The following is a 17,685-nucleotide window of genomic DNA, read 5'->3' as shown; positions in this document are numbered from 1 at the left end:
GTCTCTCTGTGTCCCTCTCCCTGTCTCAGTCTCTCTCTCTATGTCTCTCTCTCTTTCTCTCTGTCTGTCTGTCTCTCTGTCTCTCTCTGTCTCTCTCTGTGTCTCTGTCTCTCTGTCTCTGTCTCTCTCTCACACACACACAATCCATGGAGGAAGCTGGATTCAGTTAATGACTGTGTGATTCACTTACCAACTGTAGCGATTCACTTAACAACCATGGCAAACAAGACTATACTTTCAGGGATCATTTCTATAGTATCCAACTAAAGAAATGCGCTCAAACACTGGAGACTTTCAAGAAGAGACTGGATTGCCATCTGTCAGAAATGGTGTAATCTCCTACTTGGGCCGGGGGTTGGACTAGATGACCTACAAGGTCCCTTCCAACTCTGTTAATCTAAACATGGAGAACAACTCACTTTGCTTAGCAACCAAAATTCTGTTCCCAGTGACGTTCATAAACTGATGACTACCTGTCCACATTTGTCAGTCACTGTTAGAGCACCTGTTGGGCATCTACCTGTGTCCCCAAATATAATAGACTTTTTTTTCATCCGCCTTCTGCTTAGCACTGCTGATTTTAGCCTTTCAGAGGACAATACAAGCAGCTCATTATTTCAACAGCCTCTTAACAAATGGAATCGTGAAACGGTATTTTTGGAATCTCTGTACAGTATTTCAGTTTTTCCAGTTTGTGCCCCCATGGAAGTGCAGGGTGTACAAACCCCCAGAATTTCCAGCTGGCACCAGAGAGAATATTCTTTGCCTTGCACCACTGAACCAAAAAGGGCATATGTTATGTTCTGCAGGAGAAGACATGCGTAATCATCAATGATTCATCATTTGGGCAAATTTGTACAGGCGGCCATTGGGACTGCATTTCTCCGAAGAAATAATTCACAGCAGAAAAATATACAGGCAGGCCCCGTCCAAAATAGATTGGCTAGTACTGCTATTGTTTTTCAATGAGCAGGGCTCCTCTGAAAAAAATTACGTTCATTCAATCAATCAGAATAGAGCTGGAAGGGACCTGGGAGGTACAGATACAGATTAACAGGGTTGGAAAGGATCTTGTAGGCCATCTAGGTCAACCCCCTGCCCAAGCAGGAGACCCTACATCATTTCTGACAGACGGCAGTCCAGTCTCTTCTTGAAAGCTTCCAGTGATGAAGCTCCCACAACTTCCGAAGGCAACTTCTGTTCCATGGGTTGATTGTTCTCACTGTCAGAAAATTTCTCCTTATTTTCAGGTTGAATCTCTCCCTGTTCAGTTTCCATCCATTATTCCTTGTCTGGACTTCAGAGGTTTGGGAGAATAGGTTGGTCCCCTCCTCTCTGTGGCAGCCCCTCAAATATTGAAAGACTGCTCTCATGCCTCACCTGGTCCTTCTCTTCACTAGACTAGCCGTGTCCAGTTCCTGAAACTGTTCATTGTATGTTTTAGTCTCCAGTCCCCTAATCATCCTGTTTGCTCTTCTCTGCACTCTTTCTAGAGTCTCAATATCTTTTTTATAGCGTGGTGACCAAAACTGGCTGCAGTACTCTAGGTGTGGTCTTACTAAGGCTTCCATTTCAGACAGGTGGATGTCCAGTCTTTTCTTTAAAATCCTCCAGTGATGAAGTACCTAAAACTTCTGAAGTCAAGCTGGTTAATTCTCCTCCTTGCGAGGAAGTTGCTGCTTAATTCCAGGTTGCTGCTTTCCTTGAGGGAAGAAAATGCTTCTCAGTTGAAGGAGGCCATGACCTGGATAGGGGTTAGCGAGCAGATTAAAAAGCTCTGTTTAAAGCCAATTGTGACTTTCATATTTGGACAGAAGTTGAAGCTTTGGAAAAAGTTCGGAGAAGGATAGCTAAGGCGATCAAAGGCCTGGAGACTAAAACCTACGAAGAACGGCTGCAGGTTTTGAGTCTAAAGTCTAGTCTAAAGGAAAGAAGAATTAGGGGTGACATGGTAGCAATATTCCAGTATTTGAGCGTTCTGCTACGAAGAAGAGGGGATCAACTTATTTTCCAAAGCACCAGAAGGAAGACAAGACGAAACAATGGATGGAAACTAATCAAGGAAAGAAGCAACCTGGAAATAAGGAGAAACTGTCTAACGGTGGGGACAATGAACCAGTGGAACAGCTGGCCTTCAGAAGTTGTAGGTGCTTTATCACTGGAGGTTTTAAAGAAGAGATTGGACAATCACTTGTCTGAGATGGTATAGGTTCTCCTGCTTGAGAAGTAGGCTGGACTAGAAGACCTCCAAGGTCCCTTCTAGCTCTATTCTGGTAAGATGGCAAGAAGAGAGGGAGACACGGACTGTCCTCATATATTTATTTATTTGTATCTTGCCTGTATTATTTTTACAAATAGCTCATGGCAATGAACATATCTAATACTCCTCCCTCCTCCTAATTTCCATATAACAACAAGAACCATGCGAGGTGGGTTGGGCTAAGAGAGAAGGACTGGCCCAAAGTCACGCAGTTGGCTTTCATGTTAAGGTAGGACTAGAACTCACTGTCTCCTAGTGATTGGCCCAAAGTCACCCAGCTTGCTTTCATGCCTAAAGCAGGACTAGAACTCACCGTCTCCTGGTGATTGTCCCAAAGTCACCCAGTGTGGCTAAAGGGGGACTAGAACACACAGTCTTTTGCTTTCTAGCCTGAATCCTTTACCACTGGCCTAAGCACCAGAGCTGGTATTCAGCCAGTTCTGACCAGTTCTGGAGAACCGGTAGCGGAAATTTTAAGTAGTTTGGAGAATCAGCAAATCCCATCTCTGATTGGCCCCACCATCCCCATCTATTCTCTGCCTCCTGAGTCCCAGCTGATTGGCTGGGTCTTCTTTGGTTGCCCTGCACAGGAGAACGGAGCTGGAAAGCAGGTTAGTGTTGTGGTTAGCCAGCAGCAGATATGGACAGCTGAGGAGAGCACAGGACTCAGACGAGGAGCCAAGACCATTAGGGAGTGGACTGCTGCCTTCAGAGATTGTGGGGGCTGGCAGTAGCGATGAGGAGGTTCCCGAGGAGCCTGTGCCCATTGCGTGTGCGTGCAGGGCTGCTCACAGGAAAGAGCAGCTGCAGCAGCATGGGCGACCGGGAGTAAGACTGCAAGGTTATGGCCCCTCCTTCAAGAAGGTAAAAGCCAGTTGTGAAGCAAATGTTCTTTGCAGGAAGCAAAGACCTTTTGAAACCCGAGCCTCGTGGATATTGCAGTATCCTAGTTGGTATTTGAAGACTCTTGTGTTGTAAAATATTTTTAGGTAACCTTATCTGTTATTCTTGGCAGCCTCGCACAGTTTTGGCGAGACTCATGCTTATCAAAGTTAGTTAGTTTGCAGCATCCTTTTAACTGGGGATTCCTAAGAATCATTAAAAGCTTTCTGTTCCCTTTGGTTCGTGTTTGTTTTATTGGAAAAGGGTTTGGGTCAGAACAGTTAGCAGGGTGGGGAGGGAATGGAGATTTAGTATGCAGTATCTCTCCCTTGCCACACCCACCAAGCCACACCCACCAAGCCACGCCACGCCCACCAAGCCACGCCCACCTAATCGGAGGTAAATTCTTTTGAATCCCACCAGTGGTGCAAGCGCTAATAAGTGGAACGTGGAGCAAGTTTGCAGCGGAGGAATGACTTACAACCCTGGTGTTAGGAATGCTTTCTGTTCTCCTTCTGCTTTGTTGGCTACTATTTTTCTCCAGTCTTCCTACTTTGTATTTCACCCACTCTTGACACGCTGCGGAGACTCTGAAGACACGGAGCAGCTGGGGAGCAAAATAAGTCTGATCCTGACACTTGAGGGATGGCGGTGAGAAATATTACAGGCTGGAAGGAGCTGAAATAGAAAGCAATTCCTTTTCTCAAAGGGGCAGTGGCAGAAAAGGTGACAGACTCCAGATTTAAAACAGACAGAAGAAGAATTTATGCTACGGTGCTCTCTTCTTCAAAATGAGTTTTCTTCTCACCAGGGAGCTGGACGGACGTTGAGTGTTGTCCACCCCATCTTCCAGCATGAATGATTATTTCAAAACTTCAGCTTTCTCTGCCTGCTCACTTGTTGCTGCTGTTATGACGGTTGGCTGCACAGTCAGCCAGATGTTGAGGCTGGACATTTTTATCCACCTTGCCAAGGACCTGCGATCAGCAGATGTTGTTGTCTGATGGTGTTTAAAGGATCGTTTCAGGATGTAAGCTGTTCCAGGAAAGCTGCCTTTTGCAATTGACTGGTGGAGATTTTGTCAATGCTGATAGAGCTCAAGTGGTATTCCAGATGTTTCGGGATTGTACCCAAGGCACCTTTCATCTTCACTTTCTTTTGCCATAGTCGTTCTATTTCTGGAGTGGTGCGGTGGCCTAGAGGTGGAGCTCTCACCTCACAATCTGTGAGTTTGATCCCAGGTAGAGGCAGATATTTCTCTTTCTGGGCACGATGAGAATATATCTGCTGAACAAAACTCTGCGTTGGCAACAGGAAAGGCATCCGGCCATTAAAAACACTCTGCTAGCTCCATTCAGTTGCCCAAACTCCACCCTGCAAGGAATTAGGGGGTCATTAAAAGATGATGATGATAGAAGACGATCATTTCTAGTAGCAAATCTTTGCCTTTTATGATCTCCTCCCCCAGTTCTTTCTCTTTTATTCTGCTGTCTCCAGGTACAACCACGTCCACCGTTCAGCCTTTTTTTCTTTTGTCTTTCCTATTAATAGTTGCTAAGCTCGGGGTGTTATGCGGCAGGTGCTTCTCTGTTTGAATTCTAAAATGCCAGACCTCTTTGGCATCTTCATTTTTGTTTTGTGATTCCACACATTCTGGCTTGCAGGCAAATGGGTTTTTTGCAGATCTTCCAATGCACCATTGTTGCTACTTTTTCATGCCATTGTTTGTAGTCAGCCTGGGCAATCTTCTTGCAGCAGCTAAGTAGGTAGTTATTATTATTAATCAGTGAATGGGGGTTTAGCATTTGGAGAAGGATTGCAAATGTTGGAAGGGGCCACACGGAACAGAGGCTCATTTCAAAACTGAATTTCTAGCACTTTGCAGTCAGAATCCGCAACAAATTCCAGTCCCCTGCCCCCAGTACAGACTTCCTCTTAATTCCTCACCGTGACAAACGAAGGGTGAAACAGGCAACCGGTCAAGGATGTTGAAAGCATCAGTCCTACAGGTAACACTTTCATCACAATGGCTTTCCATCATAATTTTGCAAGCGGAGAGACACAATCGCGGAGCCCGTTGTGATCAATGCTTCTCTTTTGCCCAGTGGGTTCATTTGAAAGCACTTAACGGCAAATAGCATACACATCACCACCTGAAAAAATGCCTGTTATAGAAAATCTCCTCTTACAGACTCTTATCACTGCTTTGCCAGCCTCCAGTCTGAAACTGGAGTTGCTTCACCCCACATAATCAGAGGTGGTATATTCAGCAGGTTCTGACCAGTTCTGGAGACCCAGTAGCGGAAATTTTGAGTAGTTTGGAGAACTGGCAAATCCCACCTCTGACTGGCCCCCTCCCCCTTCTATTCGGCTGGGTCTTCTTTAGTTGCCCTGCGCAGGAAAACAGAGCTGGAAAGCAGGTTAGTGGAGTGGGGATTTTGCAGTAATCTTTCCCCAGGAGTGGGGAGAGGATAGAGATTTTGCAGTATCCTTCCCCTGCCACGCCCACCAAGCAATGCTGTGCCCACCAAGCCATGCCCACAGAACCGGTAGTAAAATTTTTTGAATCCCACCACTGCATATAGCGTGGGTCCTTCAGAACGGTGAAATGATTGGCTTAGATTGTTGGTCCAGCCAACCTAGAGAATGAAAAAGGAAGTCTGAATTAACATACATGAATGTTTTATCGCAGTCATTTTTCATCACCCTCGTCCCAAACCTACAGCAGCCCCTTCTTCTGTCTTGAAATAAATTGTGCATCATACTTTATTCATCAGCATTTGGGTTTTATTTCATGGGTCATGACAGAAGTGAATGATGCATTTTGACAAAAGCTCTGAGCTCACGATAACAAGCGAAGAGGAGATGCTCGGATAAGCTGCCCGGACTTCAGCTGTTTGGTCTTTCACTGGGCACCTTTCCTTGATCTCATTCTTTTCATCCTGTTGGTTTCTTCACTTCTGGAGAAGGAAGCAGCTAACTGGACAGCATCCAAATTGTAGATGTTCGTAGTGCGCAGACCTTTTCTCTAATCTCTTGGTGCATCCCTTGAATGCTGAACTGAAGGCTCAAACAAGGTTGGGAAACTGCCAGTTAAGCTGGAAGGAGAGGTCAAGCAGGGATCCAGCTTGGAATCACAGCCTCAAGAGGCACAATCCCCCAAGATCCATGAAGCCTTATCTGGTCGTTCCTAAGAGAAGGCAAGCAGTCTGGGGAAATTCTTGTAGCGCAGGCAGAGAAAATAAACTAGAGTTGCTTACTCTAGTTCTGTGATGGTGAATCTATGGCAGCGTGCCAGAGGTGGCACACAGAGCCCTCTCTCTGGGCACACAAGACGTCGCCCCAACTTAGCTCCGCCATGCATGTGCCTGCGCCTCCCACTGGGCAGCTGATCTTCAGGTCTCTGCTGCGACCTGAGGTTGTATGCGCATACGTGGGGGCACAGGGCAGGGGCGGGGCAGCACATGGGATCTTGCATGCAGGGGCAGCGGGTTGCACACACGTGGTGGGGCAGGGGGTGTCACACATGTATGTTGCATTTTGGGGGGTGCACACGCATGGGTGCATTTTGGGCCCTTGGTGGCGAAAAGTTTAGCCATCACCGCCCTAGTTGTTTACAAGTAGCTCTAGTTTCTTGCCTTGACAAACAATCAGCACAATAAAAGCTAAGGGCTGGTCTTTAAACTAGATGGGATATTAATTTACACTGTTAGTTTTATTATTATTATTTTAATTCAAGGGATGGAGAGCAGCAGGATGCAAGTGAGGAGTAGGGCTGTAATCTATTGCAACCAGGACTAGATTAATCTAACCTAGTCCTGATTGCAATCTTTTCTTTTGGACAGTTAGGATATACTCCTGTAGCTTTACCCATCACTCCGTAGTCATGTGGCCGGCATGACTAAATGCCTTCGAAGGCGCACAGAATGCTGTTCCCTTCCCACCAAAGGGGTCCCTATTTTTCTACTTGCCTTTTTTTTACGTGCTTTTGAACTGCTAGGTTGGCAGAAGCTGGGACAAGTAATGGGAGCTCGCTCCGTTACGCAGCACTAGGGATTTGAACCACTGAACTGCTGACCTTTCTGATCGACAAGCTCAGCACCTTAGCCACTGAGCCACCATGTCCCTGTTTTTTAATTTAAAAAAAAAACACTGTTTTTTTTAAAATTGGGGCTTATCAGATACACAGAGCCATTATATTTTCTATTAGATATTGTGTGTTCAACCTCATCTATTGTAAACTGCACTTGGGGGCCAAGGTGCTTTACATGTGCACCTTCTTTTTGAGCTACAACCTGTAGGAGAAGAGGTGGGGAGAGCCTGGTGGGTGGACTTAAGAGAGGAATCAGTCTAGAATCATTACGTTCCCAAATCCATTCTGTTAATTATCTGGCACCAATTTAGTGCTAACCTTTAGTTGACTAGGTTTCTGTCTGTAGGCATGAGCAATAAATTATCTGAACTGGAACTTAACCTGAGGTTCTCCATCTGACACAACCATGGTGTGTTAGAGGTCAGCTTATAGTACCAAATGTGAGCTCTGATTGTTGAAATTTTCTAGATGTTTGTGAGCCAGTTGACAGGAGAAGTGAGCCTCAATGCTTAGAGCACCAATCATTCGTTCTACAGCTATCGACTTGTGTTGTCTTGGTATGGAGATGGTAGATCCAGTTCTTGAACAATTAGCAGCACACTATTGGTTGTGATAACTGTGGTTGTCATGTTTTGCATGAAGAGAGATATAGACCATCTATGAATGTCTGACGTCTTTCTTATTTGAGTTCTCAGCAGCTTTATCGCTCTGGTTTGAGAGTTCAAGAGAGCAAATCTTACCTCTTTTGCCTCCATACGGGAGGTTCCCTTGTTCCACCCGCTCCTTTGAACTTACTCTTTGAAATGGGAAGAAGACTCCCTTGGCACGAGTCAAAGAGCTGTTTGCAAGCTCCCTTGGGCTCCCATAACCAAAGTGCCTGTTCTTGGCAATGGGAGCGAAGTTTCCTTTGATACAGATCGCATTTATTATTGATAACAGAAAAAAAAAACTCTCTTGGGATCCAAGAATGTCTGCTTTGCAGAATGGAAGGGATGTGCATCCGAGCAGTAAAGGCATCAGTGAATAGAATAACAGAGTTGGAAGGGACCTTGGAGGTCTTCTAGTCCCACCCCACCTGCTCAGACAGAGAAACCCTACACCACTTCAGATAAATGGTTGTTCATTCTCTTCTTTAAAACTTCCAGTGTTGGAGCATTCACAATTTCTGGAGGCAAGTTGTTCCATTGGTTAATTGTTCTGACTGTCAGGAAATTTCTCCTTAGTTCTAAGTTGCTTCTCTCCTTGATGAGTTTCCACCCATTGCTTCTTGTCCTGCCCTCAGGTGCTTTGGAGAATAGCTTGACTCCCTCTTCTTTGGGGCAGCCCCTGAGATATTGGAGCACTGCTATCATGTCTCCCCTAGTCTTTCTTTTCATCAAACTAGACATACCCCATTCCAGCAACCATTCTTTATATCTTTTAGCCTCCAGTCTACTGGTGGGATTCCAATAATTTAACAACCAGTTCTCTACCCTGATGATTTCTTCCGACAACCAGTTCACCAAACTCCTCAGAAAGTTAACCGGTTCTCCCGAACTGGTGCAAACTGGCTGAATCCCACCACTGCTCCAGTCCTTTACTCATCTTTGTTGCTCTTCTCTGTACTCTTTCTAGAGTCTCAACATCATTCTTATATCGTGGCGACCAAAACTGGATGCAAATATTACAAGTGTGGTCTCACCAAGGCATTATAAAGTGGTATTAACATTACATGATCTTGATTCCACCCCTCTGTTAAGGCAGCCTAGAACTGTGATGGCTTTTTTGGGCAGCTGCTGTACACAGCTGGCTCGTATTCAAGTGATTGTCCAGTAGGACTCCAAGATCCTGCTCATAAGGGAAGGGAAGGAAAGATCCAAGTGAACCTGGTGGGCTCGGTTATTTCCAATGGGAATAAACTTCTCCTGGGCATCAAGAAGAACTTTATTCCAATTGTAAATAGCCCTTTCAGCCTCTGTTTCGATTTAAGGGATGGGGGAAACAGAAGATCACAACCTGATTCAGTTTGGGTCACACTCTGGAAGAATATCTTGTCGTAACTCCTTATTAGAAGCTTGATTACATGAGAAGGGTTCCAACCTTAGTTCTACTGCTCCTATAGGGAATGCACTTCAATGTTAGGCACAAATAACCAGGAACATTTGTTGAGTTCAAAGCACAGAAGGATTTATTATTGCTACCCACACTCAAGAATCTAGCCAACGAACGATCAAAACTAGATTGATGAGGGCCAGCAGAATTCACCAGGACCTAGACGTGAGTTTCTTGTGGCAATGCAATGACTCCAAACTTATGACATGTTTAACTCCGCCTTCCAGCTCAGCCTGTTCTTCCACTACATTCAGTTCACCTCACACCTGCATGACTGTTGTAGAGATGACAACATGGGTTGAAGCAGTTTCACCTGGGCTGTACTCTTTATGCAACAGAACATGCTGTGAGAGAATTGCAGCTCATCTTGCCTGTCCTCACCCCATATTCAACAGAACCCCCAAACTATCAGCTGGAAGGAGGAGCAGGACTGGGGCGATTTACAAAATGCTATTTACAAACTGCAGTGGCTGTTCTTCAAAGCCTTTCTCATTGCTTTAATCCTAAATGAAAAGGTTGAGAATTACATGTGTTTGTTATAAGCTGGTTTTGATGCTTCATTTTTCACCATGTCGGGTTTTGGCCTTTGGGGAACCTTTATTAAGAGCCCATTTTGGAGGACTTCCTAAGGAAAGCCAAAAGGCCAGCGCTCCCTCTGTGTTGGTCTGGCAGAGTGGCAGAGTTGAGTACACAAAATTAAACCCATTACTTGCCCAAATCCAAAACTCTTCCACTGATTAGCTGGCAGGGAGGAAGATTCAAAGGAGGGGCCAGGTTCTTCATAGCAGCAGAGTGCAGAGTCCATTAATTGTAAACTTTCTACTTTCTATGTTTGTGTCTTGGATGGAAGGACATAGAGATGAGACACCAAATAACATGACATCTTTTGCAAAATGCTAAGGGTAGCATCAGGTTCCATTAAAATTATTCATTTTTATGTGTCATGGAGTGACCAGAAGATCTAAAATCAGAAATGAGACCATAAGAGAAAGAAACTAGTATAGATCCAATTTTAAATTACAGACAGAAACAGCAAATAAAGTGGTTTGCTCACCTGGAGAGGATGTCGTGGAATTCTATACTGTGCAAGGCATATACAAAAAGAGGAGCAGGTCAAAGAACATGAGGGAGACCCAGAAGAAGATGGAGAGACAACATATCAAAGAGCAGGAGAAGGAGAAGGAAAAGGAAAAGGAGAAGAAGAAAGAGAGGAGGAGTAGGAAGAAAAAGAAGGAGGAGGAGGAGGAGGTGGAGGAGGAGGAGGAGAAGAAGAAGAAGAAGAAGAAGAAGAAGAAGAAGAAGAAGAAGAAGAAGAAGAAGAAGAAGAAGAAGAGGGGTGAATGGATAGAGCAAGGGAAAAGTAGATAGATGTAGTCCTTGATTTACAGCCACGATAGGGACCAGAATTTCTGTTGCTAAGCAAGTTGGTTGTTAAGTGAATCATGCCTATTTTCAGGACATTTCTACCCAGTTGTTAATGGCAGCTGTTAGGTGAATTTATATGGTCATTAAGCAAATCCAACTTCCCCTGTTGACTTGTTGGAAGCCCGAAGGGAAGGGGTGGTGATCAGAGGATGATGGGATGCTTTTACCATCATAAATACATGCTGGTTGCTAAGTGCCCGAATATTTTGATAATATGACCTTGGAGATGCTGTGATGGTCATTTTTCAATGCTGTTCCAGCTTCCAATGGACACTAAACAAATGGCTATAAGTCAAGGACTACCTCTATGCTCAGAGGAAAAAGCAGTGTATCCAGAGTATAAACCTTTTATCACCTTTTCCTTTTTTGAAGTTGATTCATCACCTCTCTTTCAGCTTCCCCTACATTTTCCAGCCTTAAGACGGCGAGATTTTAATTTTAATTTAGATAGGCAGGAGCGTGCCAGCTGCATCTCTTTCAGGAGCCAGAATTGCTCGCTAGATTAAGTCGTGCTCATAAGCCTGTTGTTTTTCTGCTGTGTCACAGGATATAAGATAATATTATGATCCGCGGGGGGTGCTGCATCCGAAAGACCTCCTTCCCTGACTGTTGAAATAAGCAGGATGCAAAATCCAGGAACTGGGATTTGAAGAGCCCAGGTAGCTTTCAAAAAAGTCAGACCTGTGTGAGAGGTGTCAGTGACGTCATGCGAACGGGCTCTTAAACTGAGTTTTATTTAGCATTTCATGCAAAGGCAGCCTTATCTTCCGAAACATCAAAAGCCCTAATAATCCTGATGTCTGGATTATAAAGGACCCTAAAAGCAGCTTACAAAACCTGTAAGAGATCATAAAAGCAAGCCAAGCCCTCCCCCTGTCATGCCCCTGGTAGAGACTGAGGGAGAGGAGGAACAGCCGACAGGGAGTGGAAGTGTGGCTCCGGAGGTTGTGGTGGAGGCTGGGGAAGGGCAGAGGCCGGCTGGGCAGTCAGAGGAGGACCCAGGCCCATCCCCTCTTCATCCTAGGGCATGCAGAGAGCAGAGGATAAGGGAGACATGTGGTCTACTCGGGAGGAGAAAGCCATGATTCTCTTCATGCGCTGCAGCTGTGACAACTGAATAAGAGGACGGACATGCATACTGGCGAGTGCTGGAAACAAAGCATGGACATATCTTTAGTTTATGGTTCCTCTCTGAGTTTGGCGTCCCTCCCAGTGTGTGTTCTGTTATCTGTGGACCTCCTCCAGCCCTTATCTTGCCCAATTTGTGTTGTTTTTTTTCCCTTCTTCTTGTAACTGTTTGTGTGGGAGTTTTTCGTCTTCCATCAAGCATATTCGGAGCTTGGAAGCAAAGTGAAGGAATAAAAGAGGCTTCACCTGTTTTCTGTGACAGTGTTTGTTTTGTATCCCATCCTGGGTCATCTCACATCCCCACCCCACCCACATCCAGAGAAAACCAATTTCAACCATAAGGGTAACATTCAAGCAATGAGATGAATGAGATGAAAAGGCTGCTGTTATTCGAGAAATAAGCCCAAGAAAGTTGGGTCTATCTAAATGGCAAGACTCACAGTCTGGCTATGCCGTCCCAAGAAAAACATCGCCCTGTACACAAAGGAGATATTTTTGTGAGGTTCCGTCATGGCACAGAATCCCTCACTTGAATGCAGGCAGGGTTGTTTAGCATCCGTAGCAGCGGTGGGATTCAAAAAGTTTTACTACTGGTTTTATGGGCGTGGCTTGGTGGGCATGGCATGGTTTGGTGGGCGTGGCATGGGAAGGATACTTTAAAATCCCTATTCCCTCCCCACTCCTGGGGGAAGGTTACTGCAAAATCCCCATTCCCTCCCCACCCAACTAACCTGCTTTCCAGCTCCATTCTCCTGTGCAGGGCAACCAAAGAAGACCCAGCCAATCAGCTGGGACTCAGGAAGCAGAGAAAAGATGGGGATGGGGCCAGTCAGAGGCGCTATTTGCCAGTTCTCTGAACTACTCAAAATTTCCACTACCAGTTCTCCAGAACTGGTTAGAACCTGCTGAATACCACCTCTGGTTTGGGGACCAGAGACCACAGCCGTGGACCCCAAGACTTAACTCAAGATTTAAATCATAACATTTCTTCAAGCCTTTGTGGACCCCCTATGATGACATTGTGGCTCTACAGGGATCTGTGGCCCACGGGTTGAGAATTACTGCCCAAGAGACACAGAATTAAAGAAATCTCCATTTACAAAGTTAGACTCCATTTGAAAGTTAGGCTTTCTAAGTATACATTGTGTTTCTGAAAGTTTACATCGATTGAGTAACGGGGTGCTAATTGTATTGACCCAGAAGCTATAATCAGCAAACATACAGAGCAGGGATATTCAATCTTAGCAACTTTAAGACTTGTGGACTTCAACTCCTAGAATTGGGGACTTGTAAATTTCAACATGTGGACTTCAACTTCCAGAATTTCAGCCAGCTGACTGGGGAATCCTGGGAATTGAAGTCCACAAGTCTTCAAAGTTTGCCAAGGTTGGATAGCTCTGGTTTAGAGAAATGATGCAATTGGATGAAACAAACCCAACAGAGGCCATTGAAAAATCTTGGGATGGTTATTGGAACCAGACAAAATAAATATAACTTGAAAAACAGACAAGGACAAATGTCAAGCTTCAAATAACCCAAATAACCTCATCGGGGGAGAGCGGTTGGTCTCTTGGAGCATTTTAATTGACAATGTGGTGACTTGGGCAAGGCTGAGCAAGCATGTCAAATGTTGGAGATGAAAAGGAGCCTCAAAGGGGGCCAGATTGAGTTGGAATTCCTAATGTTGATGCAAAGAGGCTAGAGACAAAGATCCTTGGCGGAAGTGGTGCTTTGCTGGGATGCATAGTTTGACAGTGAAACCAGGAGGAAGAAATCCATGTTGACACACAAGGCCTCCTTAGAGAGAAGGATGGATAGGCAAGATAAAAAGTCAACCCTTGTTCAAGCTGAAGATTCATCTGCTGAAGAGCAGAGGAGCACACAGATGCTAAACCTATAACCCTACCCTTACTCCTACCATCTGCCTCCAATGTTGGGTTGTCTTCTAAATGATTAAGACCTTTGCAGGCAATCGAGACATGCCATAGCTGGTTCTGTAAAAGGCAGGGAGGGAGAAATCGACTTTCAGCCTTGCAAAAGTCTATTGTTCTGACCCAGGCTTGGCAAAATGAAGAAACAGACTCCTTGTCTTGAAAAAACCCTCTTTATTTAGTTACTGTGAATTCATGGCATTCACACACAGAAAAGCCCTGGCAATAATCCTTCCAAGGGTTAAGTGCAAGAACAGACCTTATCAGTCCTTGGATAATTGCCAGGCTGAGAGCTTCCAGTCAGCAAAGCTATAAATTAATTCCTGGAAAGGAGGCACGAAGGAACTAATTCTCTCCTGCAACCACCACTCCCCTTCTATTTATTCCCCAGAGAGAGGCCATTCAGCATCCATCTGTGACTTTCCTTCTGAGACGGCCCCTGTTCCTTAGTTATTCTCCTCTCCTGACAGCTCTGCACATATGCTCATTTGGAACAGGCTCCAGCTGTTCTTCTTCCTCACTTATCTCTGACTTTACATCGGTAAACTAATTGTTGTAAGTTGAGGACTACCTATATTTCTTGTTTGGAGCACCTCGTGAGGTTGACAATCCTTTAGCCTTATCTTCTTCATCCGATCTTTTGCAGCTTCTTTCTTTGACAATATTTTTTTTTCTCATTCTTTATACTGCTGATAAATTGACCCATGGTGAGTTGTCCCACAGTGAGTTGTCCTGCAGCAAGTTGGTTGTGATGAGTTGACCATGTTGAGTTGGCCATGTTGAGTTGATCATGATGAGTTGGTCAAAGTGAGTTGGCCATGACGACGGCCATGGTGAATTGGCTATGATGAGTTTGCCATAGTGAGTTGGCCACAGCAAGTTGGAAGTAGCAAATTGTTCCATTCCCCTGGTTAGATGCTATTCAGGTGAGATTTGAGAGAGGGAAGGGCAGGCAGGTTAGATGTATTTATAGAATGTTGTCAGGAAACTAAATTTAGTAACCTATGACTATTGCTAAGTGTTGTATCTTATGATTCTTGATGAATGTATTTTATTTTTTTCTTTATGTACATTGACAGCTTATGCATCAAAGATAAATTCCTTGTCCGTCCAATTACACATGGCCAATAAAAAATTCTATCTATCTATCTATCTATCTATCCATCCATCCATCCATCGATCCATCCATCCTCAGGTCCCAGGGTACCTATTGGCACTGCTGCCAAGGGACCTACGAGTCTTTATTATGATCTGTGAAAAGAGGGCGCCCATGGCAAAACCTGGGTGATCTAATTCCTATACATTATGATAAAATTAAATCAAAGGACTCAAGCCATTTTGGAAAAGATTGACATGAGCAAAAACTTGGCTTCTTGCTTGCTTGCTTATGTGCCATTCAGTCATTGTTGACTCAGTGACCATGTAGATAGGTTTTCTCCATTAACGTTGGGTTTGTGGCCAGAGTAATCATCAGTGCCAACTATATCGCAGAGATTTGTGAGAAGCAGATATACAGATATACATGCCAACCGATTATCCTTCTGGTGCCAGGCCCTTAATGGAATGATCTGTCAGATAAGGAAACAGAACTGTATAGCCAAGACAAAACTGTCTGTTTAGAAGCATTGGAGACCTTCTTGCTAAAAAGACAATTCCAGAAACAGTCAGGCAGATGCAGACATGGGAAAGATTCTGGAAATGGGAAGGAGGCCCTTGAATTTTATTGCTGTAAATTGCTTTGCCAAATACTTTTTGCTCCGCTCTCCACTTTGATCTCTGCCTCGCAAAAGAGGCTCCCAAGAGAACTCGGCTCTCTTGCTTTAAAGAGAATCTCTTTATTCAAGGGTCAATAAAGCAGCTAAATCAATGGGAATCAACTGGAGAGAGAGAGGGCAAAACCAGAGTACTGGAAGGCCTTTATGGATTTTTTTTTTCCTTCTAAAAACAGTCAAAAATTAACTGCTGATTTTGGGATTTAGTAGTGAAAAAAGGGTTGTTTATGGGAAGAAGGGATCCGTGTGATATAATTTGGGAAGGCAGAAATGGTAGTAATCACATTGGTAAGGGTTGAAAGGACTATAGGAAGTAGCTTCTTCAGATTTTTCCCCTTTCTTTCTCTCTATTTTTCAATTTTCTTCTATCTTTTCAGGTCTTTTTCCTATCTTTTTTTCCCCCCTAACTTTCTTACGTTTCTGTAGTTTTTAATCTTGTATGCAGTTCTTTTTGATAAGAAATTATGTGGATTCTAACAAACAACACAGCCAAGCCTATGCATTTACTTGACTGGCAATTCTGGGACTGGAATCCCATAATTGTCTAGAGCAGGGGTCGCCAACCTTTTGGACCTCAGGGACCACCAAACTCATAATTTTAAATCCTATGGACCAGAGATCCTGGGAAAATCCCCCCCAAAAAAGTCTGCAGGAAAATTCCCCATCCCGTTTTCCTACCGATCGATCATTCTTTATTTGGGATCACAGGATATCATCTCCAGCTCCGTTCTCAGGGGGAGAGAGAGAGAGAGAAGAGAGAGAGAGACTTTTGGCTTTGTGAAAGAAGCAGCAGAAGTCTTTCTTTCTCTCCCCCAAACTCTGCCAGAATGGTGCAGCCTCTTGGAGCAAGAGGCCTTGCAGGGTCCCAAAGACTCATTTCTGGTGGAGTTTGGGGCAGAGAAAGGAAGACTTTTGCTGCTTTCCTTGCACGTAGCCAACAGCAGAAGAAGAAAGAAGCAGCCCGGTGGCCAGGCTAAGTGCCTGGGGTGAGTGGGGCAAGTTCCCCCCTCCACCCTTTCCCCCTCCCCTCACTACCTCGTGTTGTTTGCAATGCAAGTTGATGCAAGCCTTGTGTTCCAACGGGCCATGTGGACGGCGCAGCCTTGTGTTCCCATGCAGCCTGGATTAATTGCTTTGCGGGTGACATTTCTCTGTGGACCACCAACATTTTCTCACGGACCACCAGTGGTCCCCGGCCCACTGGTTGGTGACCACTGGTCTAGAGGGCACCCATCCAGTTTGAAATGAGAAAGACAGGGTGAGCTACAGGACCTCAAGATGCTTTCCAGTCCAGGGATTCTAGGCTTGCACACCTGAACGAAGAAAGAGGAAACGGGTCTGGAAAAAAAAAATTAAATTCCCCTTTCAAGGGCATTTCTCAGTGAGCATCTCTGGGGACTCAAGGTTTAATTCTCCAACCTGTACGTAAAATGAGGTCATTAGGTATTGGAGGAAGGAGCTGGAAACTTCTAAGAAAGCAGCAGAGATTGGAGCTGTGCAAAATTAGGATGCACAGTGGATTTTTGTAGGGCAGACACAGACCTGCCATCTCACCGGGAAGCAACATCATCAGCATGTTAATGATATGACTTGACCAGTGCGCACGCATGTTTTTTAAAAAAAGAATGCATTAAAGTATGCACGAGTCAGCTGGTTTGCTTGCAGCTTAATGCAATGACCGAACCCTGTCATTAGGGGCTTGTCAATTACAGGGCAAGAGTTAATCTTATGTGTGAACTGGACCCCGGCTGAGTGCATGGTACAACCTGGTCATTTTAACTAATCTATGCTGGGTGGGGGCGGGGGGAGTGAATCATCTCATTCTGCACCAAGAGGTTCTGTGCTTGGGGATCCTGGAAGATCCTCGTTCTTTTGGGCTGTGGGCAATGGGATTTGTAGTTCAGCCAAGCAGGCGGCAAGATGATGAGGGGCTTGGGGGCCAAAACATACGATGAATGGGACCTGGGCCTGGCTAGTCTAGTGAAGAGTAGGACCAGGGGAGACAGGAGAGCAGCCTTCCAATGTTTGAGAGGCTGCCACAGAGAGGAAAGAGTCAACCTATTTTCCAAAGCAAAAGGAAGAAAGAAAGAAAGAAAGAAAGAA

General features: G+C 44.9%; 1 pseudogene; it reads left to right on the top strand.

The window, feature by feature from the left end:
* Positions 1–225: 225 nt before the first annotated feature.
* On the top strand, positions 226–325 carry LOC113437995 (small nucleolar RNA U3; annotated as a pseudogene).
* Positions 326–17,685: the final 17,360 nt, after the last annotated feature.

The sequence above is a fragment of the Pseudonaja textilis genome, chromosome 12, assembly GCF_049901715.1.
Source record: "Pseudonaja textilis isolate UNSWEBS1 chromosome 12, rPseTex1.2, whole genome shotgun sequence".
In the NCBI taxonomy this organism is placed as follows: domain Eukaryota; kingdom Metazoa; phylum Chordata; class Lepidosauria; order Squamata; family Elapidae; genus Pseudonaja; species Pseudonaja textilis.
The sequence above is the reverse complement of the archived record's forward strand: the minus strand, read 5'-3'. Positions and strand labels throughout refer to the sequence as shown.